We start from the raw sequence: 24,538 nt of genomic DNA on the forward strand, positions 1-24,538 counted from the left end.
GGCAGGATTAGCACCTTTGCGGGTCAAGGCTGTAATGGGAGCCACCAGTGTAGAAAATCCCTTATGAAGCGTCTATAATAATTTGCGAAGCCCAACAATCTCTGGATGGCCTTCAGTGTCTGAGGTCGGGTCCAATCCAGAATTGCCTGTACCTTCTTGGGGTCCAATTCTAAACTGGAGCCAGATATTACATAGCCAAGAAAAGGTACACTGGGCACTCCAAAGATGCACTTCTCCAGTTTGCAGTAAAGGTGGTTCTCTCTCAAACGGGTCAAAACTTCTTTAACATGTTCTTGATGTTTAGCCACAGAGGGTGAAAAAATCAGTGTGTCATCCAGATAGACAACAACCGAAACATATAACAGATCCCGGAAAATCTCATTAACGAAACTTTGAAAGACAGCAGGGGCGTTACACAATCCAAAAGGCATTACTAAATACTCGAAATGTCCATCTCTGGTATTAAAAGCGGTCTTCCATTCATCGCCAGCTCGGATACGAATGAGGTTGAAAGCCCCTCTTAGATCTAATTTCGAAAAAATGACAGAGCCCTTGACCCTATCAAACAACTCAGTAATCAGGGGAAGAGGGTATCGATTCTTTACAGTAATGTCATTAAGGCCTCGATAATCGATACACGGTCTTAGACCACCATCCTTCTTGCCAACGAAGAAAAACCCAGCTCTGGCTGGTGAAGCAGAAGGGCGAATGAACCCCTTTGCCAGGTTGTCCCGGATGTATTCAGTCATGGCTTGAGTCTCAGGCAAGGACAGCGGATAGGTACGACCACGAGGTGGTATCTTATCAGGTATCAATTCAATTGGACAGTCCCATTCCCAATGAGGGGGTAAGATATTTGCTTGTTGTTCAGAGAAAACGTCGGCAAACATCTGATATTCCTTGGGAATGGCAGAAGAAACTAATGGAACTGTCTTTCTCACAGGTTGAATTTTTGGAAGACAGGATTTCTGACAGTCCATACCCCATGACAGAATCTGCATAGAACTCCAATCAATACTGGGATTATGTTGACGTAACCAGGGTAGACCAAGAACAATTTCTTGAGAGGCCTCTGATATTACCAGGAATTTTAAGGACTCAGAATGAAGTGCCCCAATTCGGACCAATACTGGTTGAGTCTCTTTGGTGACTATCCCGTTAGCTAGAGGGCGTCCGTCTATAGAGGTCAGAGAGATGGCATGGTTGAGAGACAAACAAGGAATCTGAAATTTATCTATGAAACTAGACGTTATGAAATTTCCGGCTGCTCCCGAGTCGAGTAGAGCAGTAGCAAAGACAGGTTTGGGTTTAATATCCAAGGCTAGGGTAATCGTGAAATCTTTAATTTTTGGAGACGGGTTCATAACTCCTAACTTGATGTCTCCAGGGTCAGTTAGGATTTGGCATTTCCCGGTTTACGGGGGCAGGAGATCAGCAGGTGACCGGACTCTCCGCAGTACAGACAGAGGTTCTTTTGCATTCTTCTCTGACGTTCTTCTTTAGAGAGGTGTGTATGATTCACCTGCATAGGCTCCTCTTCAGTAGGGGAAGGAATGGGACGGGTAGAAATGGAGGGGGTATAGGACCTTTGCCGGTCAGTTCTGTTTTTTTCAGCCTGACGTTCCCTGAAGCGTAGGTCAACTTTGATACACAACGAAATCATGTCGTTCAGATTAGTAGGAAGCTCTCGAGTGACTAGATCATCCTTTAGTCGGTCTGACAACCCATGCCAGAAGGTCGAGGTGAGGGCTTCCTCATTCCATTTGAGCTCTGATGCTAAAATTTTAAATTGCATGGCATATTGACTGCCAGGATGGACCCCTTGTCTCAGTGTCATGATGTTTGATGATGCTGATACAGTACGCCCAGGTTCATCGAAAAACCTCCTGAAGGATGACACAGCCTGCGTAATTATCCAGCAGCGGATCTGAGCGCTCCCAGAGTGGGGAAGCCCATTCCAAGGCCTGGCCGGATAACAGAGAGACTATATAAGCCACTTTAGTTCTTGCAGTTAGAAAGTTGTCAGGCTGCAGGGTAAAATGTTTGTCACACGGATTTAGGAATCCTCGGCAGAGTTTAGGATTGCCGTCAAATTTATTTGGTAAAGGAAGACGTAAGCGGGGAGATTATCTGCCTCCTGTATTCCCAGACACTGATGCGGATGTAGATGCTGGTACTTCAGGGGTAAAAAAGCAAGTTTGCAAACTATCCTGTCGCTTGGACATCTCTTGCAGAAATTTAGCCATCTGATGCTGCATGTTTTCCAGATTTTCTAAACGACCAGAAATGCACCTGAACAAACCCACTCCTGACTCCTGATCCATGGCCGGCTCCATGGGGCCAGTGCAAACTGTTATGTTCTGGGTTGCTTTTGGACCCGGGGTGGTAGCAGGAGCGATCACAGAAGCAGATTTGAAAATAAAACTAGGATTTTTAATAAGTGCTTGAGTAGACATATAATGTGGCAGTAAATAAAAGTCCAGGAAAATATAAATGTGCACAAGAGTTCTGTGGTGGGAGCAAAAGGGTTAATGTCCAGGTAGAAACAATTAGAGCTGTCCATGTGTGCAGGTAGTGAAACTGAAAATAATCAAGCCAGGTTTGCAGGTAGTGAACTGAAGCGCAGGATGTCAGTAGGCTCAGGCACTCAGGTATGGCCAAGGGTGGTGGAGGTAGCGGGGTAGTCCAGTGGGAACTAGGAGCTGACAGGCAGACTGGCAGACAGCGAATTCACAGGAACAGGAAAGCACAGAGAACTCCCTCTCAGCTAGGCTGAGATACACGTTGCACTGGCAAAGAAGGAAGGCACTGACCCTTCCTAAATACCCCATGCCGTGCTGTTACTGGCCGGAGGGAACATGTGACTCACCAGGATTGGCCAGCCACATCACATGGCAAGAAGGCAAGATGGCGGAGCCCATGCCAAACGGAACAGAGACGCCGCCAGGCCTCACCAGCGCATGGTGACAACAGGGCCGCACAACAACACGCGCAGCCAAAGCCCCCCGCCAGACACCAGCTCCACCACCAGACAGCCCGCGCCACAACGACCTCACAGGTAACACCCGCCTAGCGCCATGCTGAAATACCCTTGCCGTGACACACCCTGTTTGTGTGGTTTTGTGCATTTGTACTTATACTTAAAATAAACAAGTTGTTTTAAGCCATATCATCAGGCATAAGTGTTTATGCTACACCTATTGAGCCCCTCACTTACACATACTCAGCCTACCTAGATGCAGGGAGGAGATGGACCAGCAGATACCTTGATTGGGTAAGTACGTTTCACCTACCTGATACTGCAACACAGTGTCCTATAAGTACCCTGATACTGCGTTCCTTGTTATTGAGGTGGCATTAGCAGCGACGGAGGTGGCACCGACAGCATCCTGAATCGCATAAGGCTTTTATGTCATCATCTTCCTCATAAAACATCCAGCCTAAAGTTTTTGCCCACCTGATACAGTCAGATAGACTTCTATTACTAACTTCTCTTGGCACAAGACTGCATCCATTAACTGGTTGGCCATCTATACTCACCTCATTTATTCTAGTTACGATAAACAGACTCTTATAATGAGAGCATATTGAACATCCAGCCTCAAGTTTTTGCCCATCTGTAGTCACCCCCCTCACTGGTACAAGAAGGACATATACCAGACTACTTGAAGAATTGGAATATGAGCACACCATTACACTTATAGAGCTCATAATCGCACACAATCATATATAACCTTATCCACATAATAACCACACTTCCATATCTATTTACCATAAAGTGCTTTCCTCTTTTTGATTTGTATCTCTGCTGATATAATCACACAGAGAACTGAGGAGATGCCTGAATAAAGGATGTCATAAAAATGTTATTAAATTAAATAAATAATAATAATTAAAAATAAATAGTCAATATAATAAATAATAATAAGAATAATTAAAATAAATAAATAATAAAAAACATAAATAATAATTATATACAATAAAGAATGTCATTAAAAATGTCACTAAATGTGGATGTTATTAAAAATGGCCTGAAAAAATGACAATTTTAATGACATCCACAGGTTTAGCTGAAGTTACCCAGGTTGCAGAGGAAATGGAGGCGATCCGGGAAAAACCCAGGAAGAGGATTCAGTGACAAATGCTGATTTAAAAATCCAAGGACAGACCTGGACTTTTGGTGGAAAAGTATCAGTTTAGTATTTGTTTGGCCTATAATCTAATATGCTATTAATGTGTGAATTCTAAGTGTGGTGACACTAATAAATGTATCTTCTGTCTCTGCTTTGGTGATTCTCATGGGAACTTGTAACATGATAGCGCTTTATGGAGTTTGCCTCTGCACTTGATGAAACTTTCAAAGTTGTTGCAATTTTCCCAGATTGTCGTCAATATTCAAGTTTGTACAAACTTTTGACTTATACTATACATATATCTATTGAGGTCATTATTTTATAGAAACTCATTGTGAGGTTCCTGCTTATATATAAAAAGGTCTTTCCACTAAAACTCCCAGACAATAGGTGACTCTTAAACAAAAGGCCCTTGTGGTGACATAACAGGATCCCAGAGGCTGCTATGATCTAATTAGAATGCAAGGTGTTACCCCTGCCAAAAGTGTAATCAGTCTTTCCCATTGTAGTAAGTGACTTTAGGAATATTTACACCTCATTTACAAGACAATGAGATAGGCATGAGAAGCTGCTATGTTTATGTGTCACCTCTCAGTGTAAGAATTCCTTCTGGTCATCCTGGGAACTATGGAGAGAGATGAAGGAGAATGACTATAAATAGGCTGTATCAGGCTACTGATAGCTGTTGGAAGAGCTGCTGATTTAGTTGCTGGTTGGAGAGCTGGATGGAGGAGTAAGAAAGAGACAGACAGAAGAATCTCCAGAGTAAGGTACAGTAATTACATTATACATAAGAATATATTGATATATACACATATATTTGGAGATAGTATTATATAGATTTTGAATTGTTATCAATACTTAAAAAGTTTTACCTTAACAATGGTTATATAGAAAGTGTTAGTGTACAACCTGTAGCTATATGATTAGTAGAGACACATTTTGTCACCCATTAACAGGTTCTAAATTGGAAATTTGCCATTATGTGACATGTTCCAGTAATTTCGTGCCCTTGTAGCAAATATTATATTGGAAAGAAAGAATGCATGTTTAAGGAGTGCATGGCATTGCATAGAAGTGCAATCTGTAGTGCTCTAAACAAAGGCAGTAGTGATCAACCTATGGCAAAGCACTTCCTTGAAGCCAACCATACCTTATCCTCCTTAAGATATAGAATAATTGATTTTGTTCCCCCCAAAATACAGGGGTGGCAATAGATCAAGGGAGTTGTTGAGATGTGAAACAAAATGGATATACAGGCTAGGTACCATGGCACCGATCGGGTTAAATGAGCAACTGAATCTGCAATGCTTCCTATAATATGGTTTATTCAACACCAAGATGTCTAATGGTTTCTGTTCCCTTGCCTTCTCTATCCTTGTCTCTACTATACTGTATGCTGTCTATGTCGTCTATTTAAATATTATCCATCCAGATTCTCCTAACATGATCTCTGAATTTGTTTAATATGGAGGTAATCTGACTTCAGTTGTAACTACCATACAGATATAATCGTAACTTGCAGCTGTCATATATGGTAATAATTAGTAAGAGTATTTTCAGACTTGTAATGATGGATTATATCCACTAGATGGCACTGTTACCATTGGTTAACACCTATACTGCTCTAACATCCATTTTTTATATGTATTGTAACCCTTCCAGGCTTCCATACTTGTAGCCTTGTAGTTTTTATCATGGTGGGTGTCTCACTAATGATGTCACAGCTGCTGCAGTCCCAGAAAGGAAGCAGCTATATCCCCTTCAGCAGGCAGCAGATGCAGGACATCCTTTTTAGCCCTAAGGAGTGCCGGACGCAATTGCTCTGTATATATATATATATATATATATATATATATATATATATGAGGGGTATATAGGTGACCACTCCATCATAGTATCTTACATATTATTTTTGGCATCAGGTTAGTATATATCAAGGGGTATCTAGGTGACAGCTCCATCATAGTATCTTGCATATTGCTCTGTGCATCAGGTTAGTATATATAAAGAGGTATCTAGGTGGCAGCTCCATCTTAGTATATTACATATTATTTTGTGCATCAGGTTAGTATATATAAAGAGGTATCTAGGTGACAGCTCCATCTTAGTATCTTACATATTATTTTGTGCATCAGGTTAGTATATATAAAGGGGTATCTAGGTGACAGCTCAAACATATTATCTTACATATTACTCTGTACATCAGGTTAGTATATATAAAGGGGTATCTAGATGACAGCTCCATCATAGTATCTTACATATTACTCTGTGCATCAGGTTAGTATATATAAAGGGGTATCTAGGTGACCATTCCATCAGAGTATCTTACATATTACTCTGTGTGGAATGGGATTGAAAAGCTGGTGGCTGTTTAGCCGCAGGTTCAAATCCCAACAGCAGCTCCCCAACAGGATGAAGATACTGACAGAGGCAGGAAAGTACTGTAGCCTCCCTTAGTGGTGCCTAATCCTAACCTTCCCCTGAGGCTACCTTATCACCCCCCTTACTGCTCCCTAGTCCTAACCCTACCAGGGGGTGCCTAACTCTAACCTCTGCCTGGGGGTGCCTAACCCTAACTTTCCTCCCTAGGGATGCCTAACTCTAACCTCCCCCCAAATGAACCTAATGCTAACCCGCTAACTGCCCTAAACCTAACCCTCCCCCCACCCAGCTAAGAGGATGGGTGCACCGGAATTACATAGTTCTGGCCCATGTTGTCCTGTATTCCGGTGTTGGGATTATGATAGGCGTCAGTATTTCAATGTCTATCATGAAACCCTAGCTGACATTCTACTGTCAATACCACTCTGTGCATGAGGCTAACATACATAAAGAGGTATACACATTGCAGCTCCTTTAAAGTATCTTACATATTACTCTGTGCATCAAGTTACTATCTATAAAGGAGTATCTAGGTGGCAGCTCCATCATAGTATATTACATATTACTCTGTGTATCAGATTATTATATATAAAGGAGTATCTAGGTGGCAGCTCCATCATAGTATATTACATATTACTCTGTGTATCAGGTTAGTATATATAAAGGGGTATCTAGGTGGCTGAACTGTCATAGTATCTATCATATTACTCTGTACATCAGGTTTTTATGGGATGTAGTCGAAGGCGGCAGTCAAAATGTCATCTGCCAGCTTCCTGACAGTGAAAGCCCCACATGGGACTAATCATGAGCCCCACACTGAAATCCCGGCACCCGGCATACCAAGCATAGGTAAGCTGGGCATCGGGAGCTCATAGTCACGGGGGTGAGTTGGGTTAGGTTTAGGGGCTCCTGAGGGTCTTAGGGTTAGGCACCCACTGAGATGGCCAGGTTTAGGCTAGGGAAAGGGAGGGTTAGGGCCAGGCACCACCGGGGGGAGGTTAGGCTTAGTTAGTATATATAAAGAGTTATCTAGGTGGCAGATCCGTCATAGTATCTTACATATTACTCTGTGCATCAGATTTATATATATAAAGGAGTAATTGTGTTAAATACACCAGCAATGACACCTTGCACCCCTCACAGCTCACTCCAAGTCCAAATTTGCATAATTTTGCTCAGAGTACATCTCATGTATTTGGATTGAGTCCATAGAATTTTATAGATTACTCTGTGTGAAAACAGACAAATTGACATCCGCAATCGTTAGGAATTTAGATTATGTGATAGTATTAGAACCTACAATTTCTACAGAATAATAATCACTAAAATCAATATTTGTTAGATTGGTGGTAGACCCTACTGTCAGTATATTCATATTGTGTATGAGATAAAGACTCTTTTTGTAGGAAATTAATTGGGAAAATGTCCCTTTCATTTACATTTTTTTAAATGGATAAAGTAATTAAGACAGACAAACAGAGAAAACCACTCTTAAAATTAAAAAGGATAACTCTTATTGAGTGAGGGAGTTATTAATGTAAAAAAATATTGTAGCTTGAATATAGTTGCTTTTGAGTCAGATAATGATAGGTGCTTAACGATTCTGATACTATTGGTTCTGGCTCAAGGATTTCATCCTGTTACCGTGATCTTTGAAAATTCACTAAAATAATCCTGGTTAAGGTGAGTCTGTATTAATCCTAATTGGTTGAATAATTGAAAAAAATACAACCTTTTAAAGGAAAGATCACATAAACATCTTCTAAGCGAAAACATAGCATCAACCAAAATAGAAAAACATATATATATATATATATATATATATATATAGTGTTCGAAGTGTGCCGGTATGCAACGGTATGGCATACCGGCACTTCAAGCAATAAACCTTTTTTTTTCTAGTTGGAAGGGGCTGAGCATCCCAAGCTATATGCTCGGCCCCGCTACTGCCACAGCTGTCAGTCTCTGATGCAGAGCCACTAAAGCCAGCCAGAGGACCAGACTCCAGCATGATTGTGCCTCCAAACCCCCGCCCACCTGCATGTGCCGGGTGCCTGTTTCAGAAGGTCTCTGCAGCATCCATTACATGCTGCAAAGACAGTGTGCCTCTACAGCCACCCGTCCCCTCCTGGTTTCAGTGACAGAGGCTGCTCAGTGTGCTGCTGACTGCCAATCCCGAGTGTGTACCGGGAGCCGTACTCCGCCCCTGCCAGGTGGTCTCTGTAGCATCAAAGCTGCAGAGTCCAGCATTGTGCTTCCAGACCCCCTCTGGATGCCCACCCACTGCCACCCACCCATTCCATTCAGAGCTGTTATCAGGGGATCCGCAGCACATCACACTGATCCCACTTCCGTACTGCTTGTAGCACTTGAGTAGCATCCCCGGTCCCCCCTCTCATAGCAGGCTGGCTTCATTCAGACAAGTAAGGCAATCCCAGCAGTCAGCTCTACCTATTCCCCGCCCCAAACTCCGCCCAGATGTTCCTCCTCCCACCTGCTTAGTTCTCCTCCATTACTGTCCTGGGCCTGACATACTGCTGCACTGCCAGAGTAATTGTAATGCATGCTGCCCTTTCCTCCATAGGAGTGCCCCTCCCCAGCTACCTTCCCACTGACTCCCACTCCAAAAGTCTGCCTCTGAACCCCCTACAAAGTTGTGCCTCTGACTCTCTCCTCCAATAGTGTGCCTCTGCCCCCCTTCCCAAGTGTGCCTCTGGCCACTCCCTCCCCATGTGTGCCTCTAACCCCCCTTAACTTTCCCATCTCTGAACCTGACACCCCCTTCCCCCCAAATACACACCTGGCAGCTGCCAATTAGAATTAAAATGGACAAACAGAGGAAAAACCATGTAAAACACAGCAATCCTGAACATACTGATGGCAGGTAAGCACACTTTTTTTGTTAATAATTTATTTGGACTTTTTCTCATTTTTTTTAATAGCTTTCATTTTGTTATTTTTTTTCTATTTTATGTGTACTGGTATGTGTATCTGATGGAATGTGGAGAGGTCTGAGGGTCATGACGAAATATGTGTCAGTACTGTGGGGCTGATTCAGAGGTGGTCGCTGTTTTGATAGGTGATTGGAGGACTGTGCATGTGTTGGAGAAATAGTACGGATGTGCCTCCATACGGCAGAGACATCAGTCACAGTGCCCTGTAGGCCACAGTATTATTGACATGCTGCTGGCGTGTCAGCCCCATTTCCTGGTTGTGCCAAAGCCAACAGAGGCGACCTCGGATGCAGCGTCACTGGACCCAGAATTGCCTCCAATGTGTGCATTTTTCTTTTCATGCAAAGCCTGTGTGCAACCATAACCCTCATGACACATAGCCACGCCCCTCGTGATGTGCGGTTATACCCATTGTTTTGCGTGCACCTACGCTGCACACACACGCTTGACTTCCATACCCCCACTTCAAAATTCCCACTTCGACCACTGTAAATATATATATATATATATATATACATATGCTAAATAGCATGATATATAATTGATGCTTGTGTTGTGCTGTGCTCTAGGTATAGAGTCTGCATGTCTGAACCATGTAGCAGGCCATTTCATTTAAATCAACATGGTCCAATTATAACTTTAAGGGGTAAATTTACTAAGAATCGAGATGGTCCTGATTTGCAAAGAGATTAATCTTGCTGTACTGTACCTCGCCTGGGTGATTTATTCACTTTTTATTTCGCAAATTTACCAACAGGCGACTTGTTCCAAAATCATTTTGGCAATGGTGAATTAGGTCGATTTTTGGGGGGTAACTTGTAAGCAAGCTCAAGTGAGTTATCTCTCCCGATTTGCACATTTTGCAGATTACTCACCCTAGATTGCAGAGTTTTCTTTCTGCCTAACTGTCCCGAGCAAGCAGCCTGCACAAATCAGTGAGATATGTGTAAGCTGCTTGTGTCTTGTACCTGTAAAAAACGGGTTAAATTAAATTTAAAAAAATGATGTAGGGTCCCTCCCCAAACGCCTAACCAGCCCCGGACTTGTCAGCCAGGCCTGGTTCCAAAAATTATGGGGAACAAAACAAGTAGAGTTCCACCGTAATTTAGGAACCAGCACCTGGCTGCCTGACCAGTCCTGGTTTTAAATATAGGGGAAAAATGCGTAGGGGTACCCCTATATTTAAAAACAGCACCGGACCCAAACTGTCCGGGGTGTAATGCCACAGCCAGGAGACCCTATTACTGGGTCTCCAGGGCCAAAGCATTCTCACCCCAAGCTGGTCAGGCCAAGCTGGGGATCTCAGAGGAAATGAGGACCCCCACAAGAGGGTTTCCCCCCTCTTCTGAGCACCCCAGGCTTGGTCTGAAGCCCGGGACTCCTCCCCACACTCATGGAGTGGTGGGTATGGGGGTAATAAAGTGTATTTTACAGTGGATTTAGAGGTGCCAGCATGCCTGCCCTTTGGCACTTGTGAAACTACTAGTGAAAGCAGGCAACCGGCACCCATATTTCCACTTTAAAATAAATAGTTCAATAAAGACACAATGCACACTATTGATAGAACAAATTTAATACACACATACCTCAATCACACATACTTACCTGTTCTAGCCATTTTGTCCACTTGTTCAAAGGAGAAATCCATGTGTATGGACCTGCAAAAAGATCCTTTACTCACCTACATCCTGGCACTGCTCTCCGTCGCATCCAGGGTCTTGTGAAAACAACAAGGCAACTTACCCAAACCATGCTGAACAGATGTAAGTATATGTTGTTACATGTACTTACACCTCACAAAATTACATTTGACCAAAATCAGCTGTAATTGCTCCCGGGCCACTAGCCAATCAGTGGCCGCTTTACATGTAGCAGCCACTCATTGGCTGGTTCTACGTGAGTTCCAGTCAATGTGGTTAGGCTTTTGGGGGGGACCCTACGTCTTTTTTTAAAATAATTACCCCTATTTTAACTATTTACAATGATTTGTGTATGTTTCTGACCATCTCGCAGCTCATCTTGATTCTTGGTAAATTTGAGAGAAGTATATTTTAGGTGAAAAGTACATCCGAATTGGCACAATGGTGATTTAAGTCGATTTTGCTATCTCACCCGATTTGAATGAAATTGATCGAGACATCTCACCTGAGATGGGCAAAAGTAAATTTGAGAAATGGAAGCAAATAACTAAATCACCCGAGATTGTCACCTTGAGCAATCTCGATTGTTAGTAAATTTACTCATTAGACTCACATGTAGAGGTAGTATTTATCCTTTTCTTGGTATTTCACATTCTTCTCAGATATATATATAGGTTCATGCAGTTAACAATTATTGATATTCTGTATAGTATTGATTTGTTTAACACATGAACCAAAACAGTATAACCAGTAGATTGGTGACATAGCTGACTCACCACTGGCAGGAGAGTAGGGGGGATGCCTTCATAATTGACAATTCTATGCAATGCTGCAGGGAGACACTCAATCCAGGGATGGTGCAGAGTGGGCCGGGTCAGGGCAATATTTGTGTTTGTGTGGGGGCCCCCAATGTGTGGTCCCATCCTCCCCAACTATAATCCACCCCTGTCCTGGTGCATCAGCTGACACTAGTTGTGACAAAATCGGTAGCATGTGTTACCCATCTATGGTCAGTGCAGGGGGTGAGTAAATAGCTAAGTCATGTTTTTTAGTGTATTTAAATATATATCATGTTCTGTATATAAAATTACACTATTACTGTGAAAGTCGTTTTACTTGAGTAACATTCATGATTTTAAATATAATCTTTTTTTATTGCAGGACAAATAAAGAGCAGGACACCACAAAGACTATTAGAGGACATCGTGGTAAAGGAACATTGTTCTCTGATCAAGTCAACTAAAGATGCTATTTCGTCTTACACCTAAAGGATTCCCGAAATCTATTCTCATTTTCTGGATAGTAGAAACCTTTTACAGATAATTTGTTTCTCATCTAATGCATGATGAGTCTCACAGGAAAGAAACCGCATCTGTGCTCTGAGTGTGACAAAAGCTTTATGTATAAATCACATCTTATCTCACATCAGAGGAGTCACACAGGAGAGAAACCATTTACATGCTCAGAATGCAGCAAGTGTTTTTCCCGTAAGTCATATCTTGATATACATCAGAGGAGTCACACAGGAGAGAAGCCATTTACATGTTCTGAGTGCAGCAAGTGTTTTTCCAATTCATCAGATCTTGTTAAACATCAGAGGAGTCACACAGAAGAGAAACCATTTACATGTTCTGAAAGCAGCCAATGTTTTTCCCATAAGTCAGTGCTTGTTATACATCAGAGGAGTCACACAGGAGAGAAACCATTTACATGTGCTGAATGCAGCAAGTGTTTTTTCCGTAAGGCACATCTTGATATACATCAGAGGAGTCACACAGGAGAGAAGCCATTTACATGTTCTGAGTGTGGCAAGTGTTATTCCAATTCATCAGATCTTGTTAAACATCAGAGGAGTCACACAGGAGAGAAACCATTTACGTGTTCTGAATGTAGCAAGTGTTTTTCCAATTCATCAAGTTTTATTAAACATCAGAGGAGTCACACAGGAGAGAAACCATTTGCATGTTCTGAATGTAGCAAGTGTTTTTCCAATTCATCAAATCTTGTTACTCATCAGAGGAGTCACACAGGAGAGAAACCATTTACATGTTCTGAATGCAGCCAAAGTTTTTCCCATAAGTCAGTGCTTGTTATACATCAGAGGAGTCACACAGGAGAGAAACCATTTACATGTTCTGAATGCAGCAAGTGTTTTTCCCGTAAGTCACATCTTGATATACATCAGAGGAGTCACACAGGAGAGAAGCCATTTACATGTTCTGAGTGCAGCAAGTGTTTTGCCACTTCATCAATTCTTGTTACACATCAGAGGAGTCACATAGGAGAGAAACCATTTACATGTTCTGAGTGCAGCAAGTGTTTTTCCCAGCAATCACATCTTGTTAAACATCAGAGGAGTCACACAGGAGAGAAACCATATAAATGCTGTGAATGTCACAACTGTGTTAGTAGTAAAAGAACACTCATTAATCACATGAGGAAACACTGTAAGGCCCTGAATGTATAATGTGTTTTTTAAGTAAGTTAAATTGCATCAATTCAATATATTTACAAGTGAGGACATTTTTATTTTCTGAATGTGACAAGTGTTTTATATAAATCAATCCTGTTAAAGACTGGAGAGGAGAAATATCTACATCTTATCCTCTGCACCAGTGTAAAGTAATAAACAATGTGTATGGTGACACCCCAAAATTGTGTGAAATTATTATTTATTTGAAAATTAAATTTGTACTATAATGGCATAAAGCATTGCCAGTGGCATTACTAGGGGGGTGCACCACGTGACACCATCTGAGAGGGCGACACCAAAATTGTAGAGCTGCTCTACTATTTTATTATCATGCCCTCAGATGGTGTCACCATGCAGCAGTGATAGATGGGAGAATGCTTGTGTCATCCATACTGTACCCAGAGAGGCTGAGGGCTGCCTGGGCAAGACCCCAGTGTTATGTGAACAGGGTATAACATACAGTCATGCCCCCAAAATGTCATATACCTGGGAGCCTCACTTTATGAGCATGAGGCCAAACTTTCTTCTGCAAGTGCACATGCCTTGGGCCTGCACAGAAATAGATACAGGGGTGTAAGGCTGGAATAGGTGCACTGGACATTGCTATTAATAACAACTAATGCAACAGTATGCAACAAACAGGAGAGAGAATTTTCTTGGTGTAGTGCAGCATTTCTCAAACTGTGGGTCATGACCCCAGACTGGCTCATGCCCATCTCAGCAAGGGGTCACAACTCACCCAAGTTAAATATCCTGGACTGGTCCTAAGTCCTTGGCGCCCGCTGCTATGATGGTCCATAGCTGCATTTGCACAAGCAGTCCCCCGCTGGCTCCTCCTTCTGACCTTTACTGTGATTAACACACATGTGATGTCATGATATCTGAGCATCATGATGTCATGACATCCGAGCGTCATGACATCACCCCGTGTCAGTCACAGTAAAAGGAGCCACAGCGCAGCCTGCGTTACTTTAGTAGTAGGACAAGAGCTGGTTCTCTGCTGCCCCAGCTAGTGGCAGCTTTAAGTATTAAACAGCTAGAACATTTATTTTATAGTAAGTAAAATGGAGAACTACGGTCATATTTTAAAATAAGGTGATGTGTTTAAAATGTATACACATTACCCCATTGTCCACCTTCTCTTTATTTGTTTCATAACCAACATCTTTCTTATATATTTTTATGCCATAAAAATATCTAAGGAAGATAATGGGCAAGGATGGGAAATGTGCATACATTTTATACACATCACCCCCTTACCCCAATGCACATCATTTTATATATTTTGATGCCCATCATCTTTCTTATATATTTTTATGGTAAACAAGCATATAAGGAATATGATGTTCTTAAAAATATATGAGTATAAGGGCAGATTTATTATAGCAGCACAGATCGTACTGCTATAACTCTTCCTGCTTTGCCTCATTACCAAGGCAAAGTAGGAAGCACTAATGATGAGATGCAAGAACATCTCATCTGCCGGAGTGGGGGAGTGAATACTCCCTCCTCCAGTGATTCCTGCCTGAGCACACAGCACAGCAGCCTAGTGCTGATGCACTGTGTCTCACTCCCAGCTGGCTCCAATAGGCATGTGCAGGATCTTGAAAGCATCACGAGATCCCATGTGAAGAACCCGGAGCTGCCAGTCCCTGCTGCAAGGGACAATTCTGTCCCTGCTATGATGAATAGGGCAACCACTTCTTCCCCATATTGCCAGTTAATACATATACCCCATAATGATATAAAATAGGAGGGGGATTATGAAGCATAAACTGTATGTGCAATTACCCCTCCCCTCCTTGTCCATCATCCTTCTTATATATTTGTATGCCATTATATAAGAAAGATAATGGAGATAACTATGAACGTGGCATCTTTGTACACTGTGATACCCCATGAAGCAGGCATTGAGGCAGTGAGAACTATCCTTACGAATGGCACACATGTGGGGCCACCTATTGATTTTGTATGTGAATTAATTGAACTTGTACTCATGTCCAATCATTTTTGTTATGGTGATGAGTACTTTGTTCAGGTGTCTGGCATGGCGATGGGGTCTAACCTGGCCCCATCGTATACCAACCTGTACATGTATCTCTATGAACAGCAACATATCCTAGGTACCTTTGGTGACAAAATTATTTGTTATAAGAGATTTATTGATGACCTATTCCTGATTTGGAAGGGCAGAGAAGTCAAATTTCTTGACATTATTGCAATTCTCAATGCACTTGATAGCCCAATAAGATTCACTGCTTGTATAGAGAAAGAGGGCCTGATTCAGAGCCGGACGCTCTGACAGAGCGCTTGCTCTAAATCAGGGCCGGCCCTCTGTTTTTTTAGAGCAGCCGCCTGGCCGCTCGCATAGCTGTAGGTGACCACCCACAGCTTTAGTGAGAGGCCAGGAAGATGGTCATGATGGTCAAGACCATCACGACCATCAGGCTTGCGATGAGACCCTTGTGGTAGGATCTCGTTGTCACAAGCCTTAGAGTGCTTTCGGCTCTACCAGAGCCGAAAGCACTCCCACTGACATCACTTGTGATTGTGATAAGATTCACTGCTTGTATAGAGAAAGAGGGCCTGATTCAGAGCTGGACGCTCTGACAGAGCACTTGCTCTAAATCAGGGCTGGCCCTCTGTTTTTTTAGAGCGGCCTCCTGGCTGCTCGCATAGCTGTAGGTGACCACCCACAGCTTTAGTGAGAGGCCAGGAAGATGGTCATGATGGTCAAGACCATCACGACCATCGGGTTTGCGATGAGACCCTTGTGGTAGGATCTCGTTGTCACAAGCCTTAGAGTGCTTTCGGCTCTACCAGAGCCGAAAGCACTCCCACTGACATCACTTGTGATGTCAGTGGGGCCGGCCCCAGACGGTAGGCATTCCCATGGGAACACCTCCATCAGGCCAGCCACGCCCCCAGCCCACCCACCAAAGGGGACGTGCTGTCACTCAACATTGACAGCACGCCCCCTTTGGTATGAGACCAGGAGCGACGGCTTACCTGTCGCTATCTTGGTCTCGCGCATGCGCACGATGGAGCCCACTAGAAAGGGTCCCGTGCTAGTTCTGGGAAATACAGGGGGGGCCATATGCAGGACCAGCTCAGAGCCCTCTGCTGGTTGCGCTAAATACGGGGGACACCTACATCATTTGTCCCCCATATTTTGGCAACCAGGGCAGGTTTTGAATAGCCTGGTGCTGGTTGTGTTTAATACGGTGGACCCCTATATCATTTGTCCCCTGTATTTAGCACAACCAGTACTGGGGCTCCATAGCCCGGGGCTGGTTGGTTTTTGGGGAAGGGCCACACCATTTTTTTTTACACTGTTTTTATTCTTAAACACAGAAGCACAGACATGTCTCACTGACCCACCCGTGCTTCTGTGTTCTGTGTGCTTCTTTTTTTTAAACACAGATGCAGGTATCATGGATCTTCAAGATCCGACCCTTCATCTGTGTGCTGCTACCTCCCCTGGGTCCTAACACCTGCACTACCACTGCCCGCACAGCCGCTGTACCACCACTGCTAATGCCCATTACTGTCCCCAGTTCCTGGCCACAGCTAAAGCCCGCCAACCTCTACCCCCTCACCCCTGCATTCCGGCCTCAGCAAATGCCGGCTTCCTGCCCCCTGGTTCCGGACCCCGCTACCGTCCACAAATGGTGGCCATCTTGCTGCACCCAAGTGAAGCCACTATGACTACACCTGCTGGAGGCTCCTACTGCGGCTGCACAACAAGTTGAAAAGTCCTACCTACAATGGCGCATTTTTGAGGTAATAGCTTAAAGACTGTAACTTTCTAATTTGCCTGAACCCCTAAAGCATATACACTGGCACAATAGCTACCTAATAAAACAAACCCCAAATCTAAATTCCACCCCTACCCTGAGTTTTGCCTTGCCAAAAAAACTCCATAGACTACAGCAGAAAAGTGGTCCTAATTGAGACTGTCAGAAAAAAGTGACAGTTGAAGATTTAGATTACTCCCAAATCCTAATTTTTTATGTTTATGCCCTGAATTTGGCATGCAGCACCCAGTGACAATTCTACCTATACATACCAAATTTCAGATCCGTACCTCTAATAGCTTTTGAGGTGTAGCCCCTTAAACACCCTGCCCCCCCTCCAGAAATCTCTATGGAAAAATCCATTATTTTAGATGCAGCCTTAATATAAGGGCACAATTGTGCCCTTATAATATATATATATACATATGTATATATATATATATATATATATATATATATAGAAAATGTAGAGGGGCACTCGATATTCCAATATAATAATGCCGGGGTGCCTTCCTTAAAATGGTATAGAAATGCGATGTCTGTTAGAAAACAGCAACAGGCGGCACTCCACAGACTTTGTAAATAAAGAAAGGTGACTTTATTTGAATAAAGTCACCTTTCTTTATTTACAAAGTCCGTGGAGTGCCGCCTGTTGCTGTTTTCTAACAAACATCGCATTTCTATATATATATATATATATAAATATACATATATACAGAGCATATAGGGGGTCATTCAGACCTGGTCGCAAGCACTGCTGTGCTCGCAACTGGGTCGAAGTGTAACCCTGCACATGCACAGCGGCCGCACTGCGCGTGTGCAAGCCCCGGAGCAAGAGAGAAACTCTCTCGCTCCGGAGCTTGCTACAAAAGGGGTGGCTGTCGATGTTGATCGACAGCTTGCCCCTTTTGTAGACAGGCCGGGGGGGGTTTCCAAAATGGAGGCGTTCCTTAATGCCTACCATTTTGTGGGCAGCTGCACTGACATCATCAGTGATGTCAGTGGGGAGCTTCCTGCTCCATCAGAGCAGAAAGTTCCCTGGGGCTTTGCGAGTGCATAGACCCAACCTTAGGGTCTGATCGCAAGCCCTGATGGTCGCGATGGTGATCACCATCATGACCATTACCCTGGTCGCTAGCTAAGCTGTGGGTAGTAACCCACAGCTTAGCTTGCGACCAGGAGGCCACACCAAAAAAAAAACAGCACCCGCCCTCATTCAGAGAGCGATCACTTCTTGCGTCCGCCCCTGAATGAGGTCCTTAGTCCTACACTCTGGAGGTATAAGATTACTTAGCTGGTTGCCTGCATAAAGTTTATCACAGATATCCCTCTGGATGCGGCACTCCACGCTTGAAGAAACATACTGTACAGCGGGCTGGTATCAATGTTTCAATGCCTATATTGTTGGCATTTTCATCAGGACATAAAGACATTAACAACGCGTCTTACCTTAAGTACTCACACCAAGTGATCACACAGCTGCCTCACCAGAGCGGGACCGCTCACCCACCCGGCGGCGCACACTGCTGACATCATCATGCCCATGCGTGGGGTGTCAGCGTAACCAAGTGTACCATCACCATAGAAACATATAACACTGAACACAATACATATCTACAGATGGTGCTAGCAAGGGACATCTGCAACCAGATAAATAAAAGATATCATCATAATTAGGGCACAACATACAATGCAATCAGTATAGCTTTATGTGTCCTAAAATTTGTACCAATATGAACATGTGATGGCAACGATCGCAGGCTATGGCAATGGGTACATATATGTGGATATATTGTATTGTGTTCAGTGTTATATGTTTCTATGGTGATGGTACACTTGATTATGCTGATGCCCCATGCATGGGCATGATGACATCAGCGGTGTGCGCCCCCGGGTGGGTGAGTGATCCCACTCTGGTGAGACAGCTGTGTGATCACTTGGTGTGAGTACTTAAGGTAAGACACGTTGTTAATGTCTTTATGTCCTGATGAAAATGCCAACAATATAGGAATTTAAACATTTATACCAGCCCGGTGTACAGTGTGTTTCTTCATGCGTGCAGTGCCGCATCCAGGGGGATATCTGATATATATATATATATATATATATATACATATATTTGTATATATATTAGAGATGTGCGCCGACCCCCGTGTCTTGGTGTTGGATCTGGATCTCTCCTGGTTTTGGATCTGGATTTGTTTTGCCAAAACCTCACCTCCGTGTTTTGTTTTCATGTTTTTGATCTGAATTTTTTCTTAAAAAATCAAACAAACAGCTAAAATCACATAAAATGGGCATTTGTTTGTTCCTACACTATTAATAACCTCAATAACATTTATTTCCACTCATTTCCAGTCAATTTTGACCACCTCACAGCTTACAATATTGATTTTATTATCTAGTTAAAGGGCCAAAAGGTTGCATCCAGCTTGCTGGCTCAAAACTGATTGATGTAATAATTAATAGAGATGATGACTGTGCAAAGATGATGGTTTAGATACCCTTGAGGATTGAAGAATTGATAGTTGATACTAGTAGGTGCAGCCCCAGGCTGAATAATTAATAATAAAAAGAAATTCATTAGTGCAGCCCCTGGCTGTAAATTGATAATAAATTAATTAAAAAACAATTAATTGGTGCAGCCCCAGGCTGAATAATTAGTAATAATTTAATTTAAAAAGTAAAAAACAATTCATTGGGTGCAGACCCTGGCTGAATAAATAATAATAAAAAGAAATTAATTAGTGCAGCCCCGGGCTGTAAAATTGATAATAAATTAATTTAAAAACAAATCATTGGTTCCTAAACCAACCATAATATTAATTTAAAATGTCAGGCAGCAATGCCCCAACCAGCACATAATGGAAAGGGAAAAGGTGCAGGATGGAATAGTCCTTGGGCCCTCCCACCCACCCTTATGTTGTATATGAAACAGGACATTCACAGTTTAACAAACCAATCATTTCAGTGACAAGGACTGCCAATTGTGGCTGAAATAATTGGTTTGTTTGGACTCCCATAAAACAAGCTGCCAATGTGCATTGGACATGGAAATGAAATTGATCCCATACTCAAACTAGCTTTACATTACAAGTTCTCATCATCCTCGTCATCCCCATCAGTGTGTACATCCTCTTCTTCACACAATATTAATTCATCCCCACTGGAATCTACCATAGGCACCTCTGTAATTTTTTGATATAATTGTTGGTAGAGGTCTTCCTCGTGGAATTTGTAATTAATTTTAATGAACATCATCTTTTCCACATTTTGAGGAAGTAACCTCCTATGCTGATCACTGACAAGGTTGCCAGCTGCACTGAAAACTCTTTCGGAGTACACACTGGAGAGTGGGCAACTTAAGTAATGCAAAGTCAGTTTGTGTATGGGCCTCCAAATTGCTTCTTTTTCCGGCCAGTACTGAAAGGGACTGTCTGATATTCCTATTAGGATATTATCTCTGAAATAGTCCTCCACCATTCTGTGAATCGAGACCATATCACACATAGACACGGTAGAAGACATGTCACTAGTAGGCAGTTCTCTCAGGCCTGACCAGATGTCATTTTTTTTGGTGAATGATCTGCATTACAAGCAGGTATTCTGTAAGGAAAATGTAGTGTTTTCCTGGCAGCTGCAGAAACTGAAGGAGATGATGGCATTTCACATGTGGCTACAGTTGACAGTTTTTTTCCCAACAGCTCTTTGCATAGTTTTAGATTTTGATCTGTTGGAAAAAAACTCACAAGGTAGGATTTATACCTAGGATCCAGAATGGCAGCCAAAATATATTTTTCAGATTTCAATAGATTGACGACTCTTGGATCCTGGTGAAGTGAATCAAGGGCTTGATCCACCATTCTGACATACCTGCGCAATCGCTCTGTTTCAGTTCCTCCTTTAGTTTTTCCAGTTGTTTTTGCAAAAGTCTGATGAGGGGAATGACCTGAATCAAGCTGGCAGTGTCTGAACTAACTTCACATGTGGCAAGTTCAAAGGGTTTGAGAACCTTGCACAACACTGAAATTATTATCCACTGCACTTGAGTAAGGTGCATTCCCCCTCCACGGCCTATGTCATTGGCCATTGTATAGCCCTGGATCGCCTTTTGCTGTTCCTCCATCCACTGAAGCATATAGAGGGTAGAATTCCACTGAGTTACTACCTCTTGCTTCAACTGATGGCAGGGCAAATTTAACAGTACCTGCTGGTAATGCAATCTTCGACAAGCGTTTGCTGAATGTCTAAAATGTCTGGATATTTTGTGGGCCACGGAGAGCATCTCCTAGACACCCCTGTCATTTTTTTAAAAATGTTGCACCACCAAATATTTGTGTGAGCAAAACATGGGATGTGTTGGAATTCGCCCACATGTAATGCTCTTACAGTATTGGTGGCATTGTCCGAAATAACAAATCCTGAGGAGAGTCCAAGTGGGGTAAGCCATTTAGCAATGATTTCCCTGAGTTTTTCGAAGAGGTTCTCAGTGGTATGCCTCTTAGTAAAACCAGTTATACAAAGAGTAGCCTGCCTCTATATCAGCTGTCTTTTGGTAGATGTTGCTGCTGCTGTTGCTGTTGTAGGCAATACACCTACCCAGTGCGCTGTGACAGTCATGTAATCCTTAGTTTACTCTGTCCCACTTGTCCACATATCAGTGGTCAAGTTTACAGTGGGTACAACAGCATTTCTGAGGACAATTAATAAGGGTTTTTTTAATGTCCTTGTACAGACTTGGAATTGCTGTTCTAACAAAGTGGAATCTAGAAGGGATCTGGTATCAAGGACACAGGACCTCAATTAACTGTTGAAAATCCACTGCAGTAATGGTGGATACTGGATCCACATCTAATACCAGCATAGCTTTTATGGCATCAGTAATCCGCTGTGCAAATTGGTGATTGCTGTCATATTTGTTTGCCCTTGCAAACAATTGTTTGACAGTTAATTGTTTTTTGGAGTATACACTACAAGTAGTCTTCCTCCTGGTTCCCTTCTGGGATGAAGATCCACTCACAGCAACAGCAGCAGCACCTGGCGTAGTCATCATGGATCTTTCTGAGGAATCATGGATAGGAGAGGAGTCAATCATGCTTTGAATAACAACATTGGATGCAGCAGTACTAGTCCCGATGAGAAATGAGGATGTTGATGATAAAGGTGTTGGTGTTGTAGATCGAAGGTGCTTGGATCCCATAGAGAGGGAGCAGGAAGGTGACACTTGACTTGTTACGTTTTCAGATTTGAAACTTGGCGATATACACTTTGATATTTGATGAATGCGCTCCAAGTGATGTAACAAGGAGGAGGTTCCTAGGTGGTTTTGGGCTCTCCATCTACTCACTCTTTTTTGGCAATGGTTACATATGGCTTGACAACTGTTGTCCGGATTGGGGCTGAAATAATTCCACACATGAGAAGTGGATTTTTTTGTCTTTTGCCCTGGCATGATAACAATGGGCTTTGGCTTTTTCAATCAATGGGCAACAGCTGCTGCCTTACTTACACAAAGGACATCCTTGGCATATGGATAATTTGAGAATAGTAGTAAACTTAATTGAAGGGTGATTTCATTCAAATAACGTGACCAATAAACAATTTCTTGTGCATAATATTCTGGCAGAAAGTGTCTGATTAGACATTCTATACACCCTGAATTTAATGGTGTATAAGGATAATTACTCCCAGATGTTGATTTAAATCTAATAGTAAATAACAGAATGGTATGAATGAATATGGGCATGTCAATATGCTGATATACAAACGAACTGCGATATCTGATGAATGGGCATTTATGAGCTCATATAGGAATTCCCTATAGGAGTAATTATATAGTATGGTAACATCTTGTAATGTGTTAATACATAATGAGCCATGCTATTAGGTGGACTGACAATTAACTAATGAGCCTGTATAAGGGTTCTTTATGTGGACACATGATTATATTATATGCTAACATCCCTCAGAAACAACGTTTAACACACTTGATAATTAATTGACTTAATTTTGGAAATATTCACCATTGAATGTATTATATGTGACTTATGTGTGCCACTCTCATGAATTTGAATTGGATATTTAAACACATGTTCCTACTGAAGCAATTAGACACACAGTCACAAATAGTAACAGTCAATCTTTATTATAACACAGTAGGTCAGGACACACATGTCGCATTCTATTTTTTAATCTCATTTTCTTTCTTTATCACACATTAATTTTTAAACTATTTTCGCTGTTCCTCTTTCCTAATAGGGTATTAGCCTGTGACATTAATAAAAGTTACGTTTTAATTAAAGTGCACCACATATGACATTTCACCTCTGCTTCTCTTCTCCTGTCATGTGACAGCCCTCCATATTTTCTGCGGTCTTGAAGCAGTGTCATAAGCACCAATAGTGTAGCCAAGGTGCGGTTACAAAATTCAAACACGTGCAGTCATGCACACACAGAAACTAAATTGACAATAAATATTTTTCTTTTTCTTTGCCGGTCCAGAATTTGAGTCCAGAGCACCGATTGATGATGACTGGCGTCGGGCAGCACTAGGTTGCGTTGCTGTATCTTGTGTGGTAAGCCTAACACGGACACACACAGAAGATAAATTGACAATATATATATATTGTTTTTTTATGGTCCAGAAGAAGGGCACAGAGCACCGATTGATGATGACGGACTCGGGCAGCACTAGGTTGCGTTGCTGTATCTTGTGTGGTAAGCCTAACACGGACACACACAGAAGATAAATTGACAATAAATACATATATATATATATTTTTTGACGGTCCAGAATTTGGGCCCAGAGCACCGATTGATGATGACTGGAGTCGGGCAGCACTAGGTTGCATTGCTGTATCTTGTGCAGCTAAGCCTAACATGCACACATACACAAAAGATAAATTGACAATATATATATTGTTTTTTTATGGTCCAGGAGAAGGGCACAGAGCACCGATTGATGATGACGGACTCGGGCAGCACTAGGTTGTGTTGCTGTATCTTGTGAGGCTAAGCCTAACATGCACACACACAACGAAGATAAATTGACAATATATATATTTTTTTTGACAGTCCAGAATTTGGGCCCAGATGGACGCAGCACACAGCACAGCACCAGCACAGATGGATCAGCACCAGCCCAGATGGACACAGC

General features: G+C 42.5%; 1 pseudogene; it reads left to right on the forward strand.

Annotated features, from left to right (window-relative positions):
- The first annotated feature begins 12,454 nt into the window (after positions 1-12,454).
- LOC148522680 (uncharacterized) overlaps positions 12,455-24,538 on the forward strand; it is a 208,860-nt pseudogene continuing 196,776 nt past the window's right edge.

Source organism: Taudactylus pleione, unplaced genomic scaffold, assembly GCF_031769625.1.
Source record: "Taudactylus pleione unplaced genomic scaffold, aTauple2 ptg000145l, whole genome shotgun sequence".
NCBI lineage: Eukaryota > Metazoa > Chordata > Amphibia > Anura > Myobatrachidae > Taudactylus > Taudactylus pleione.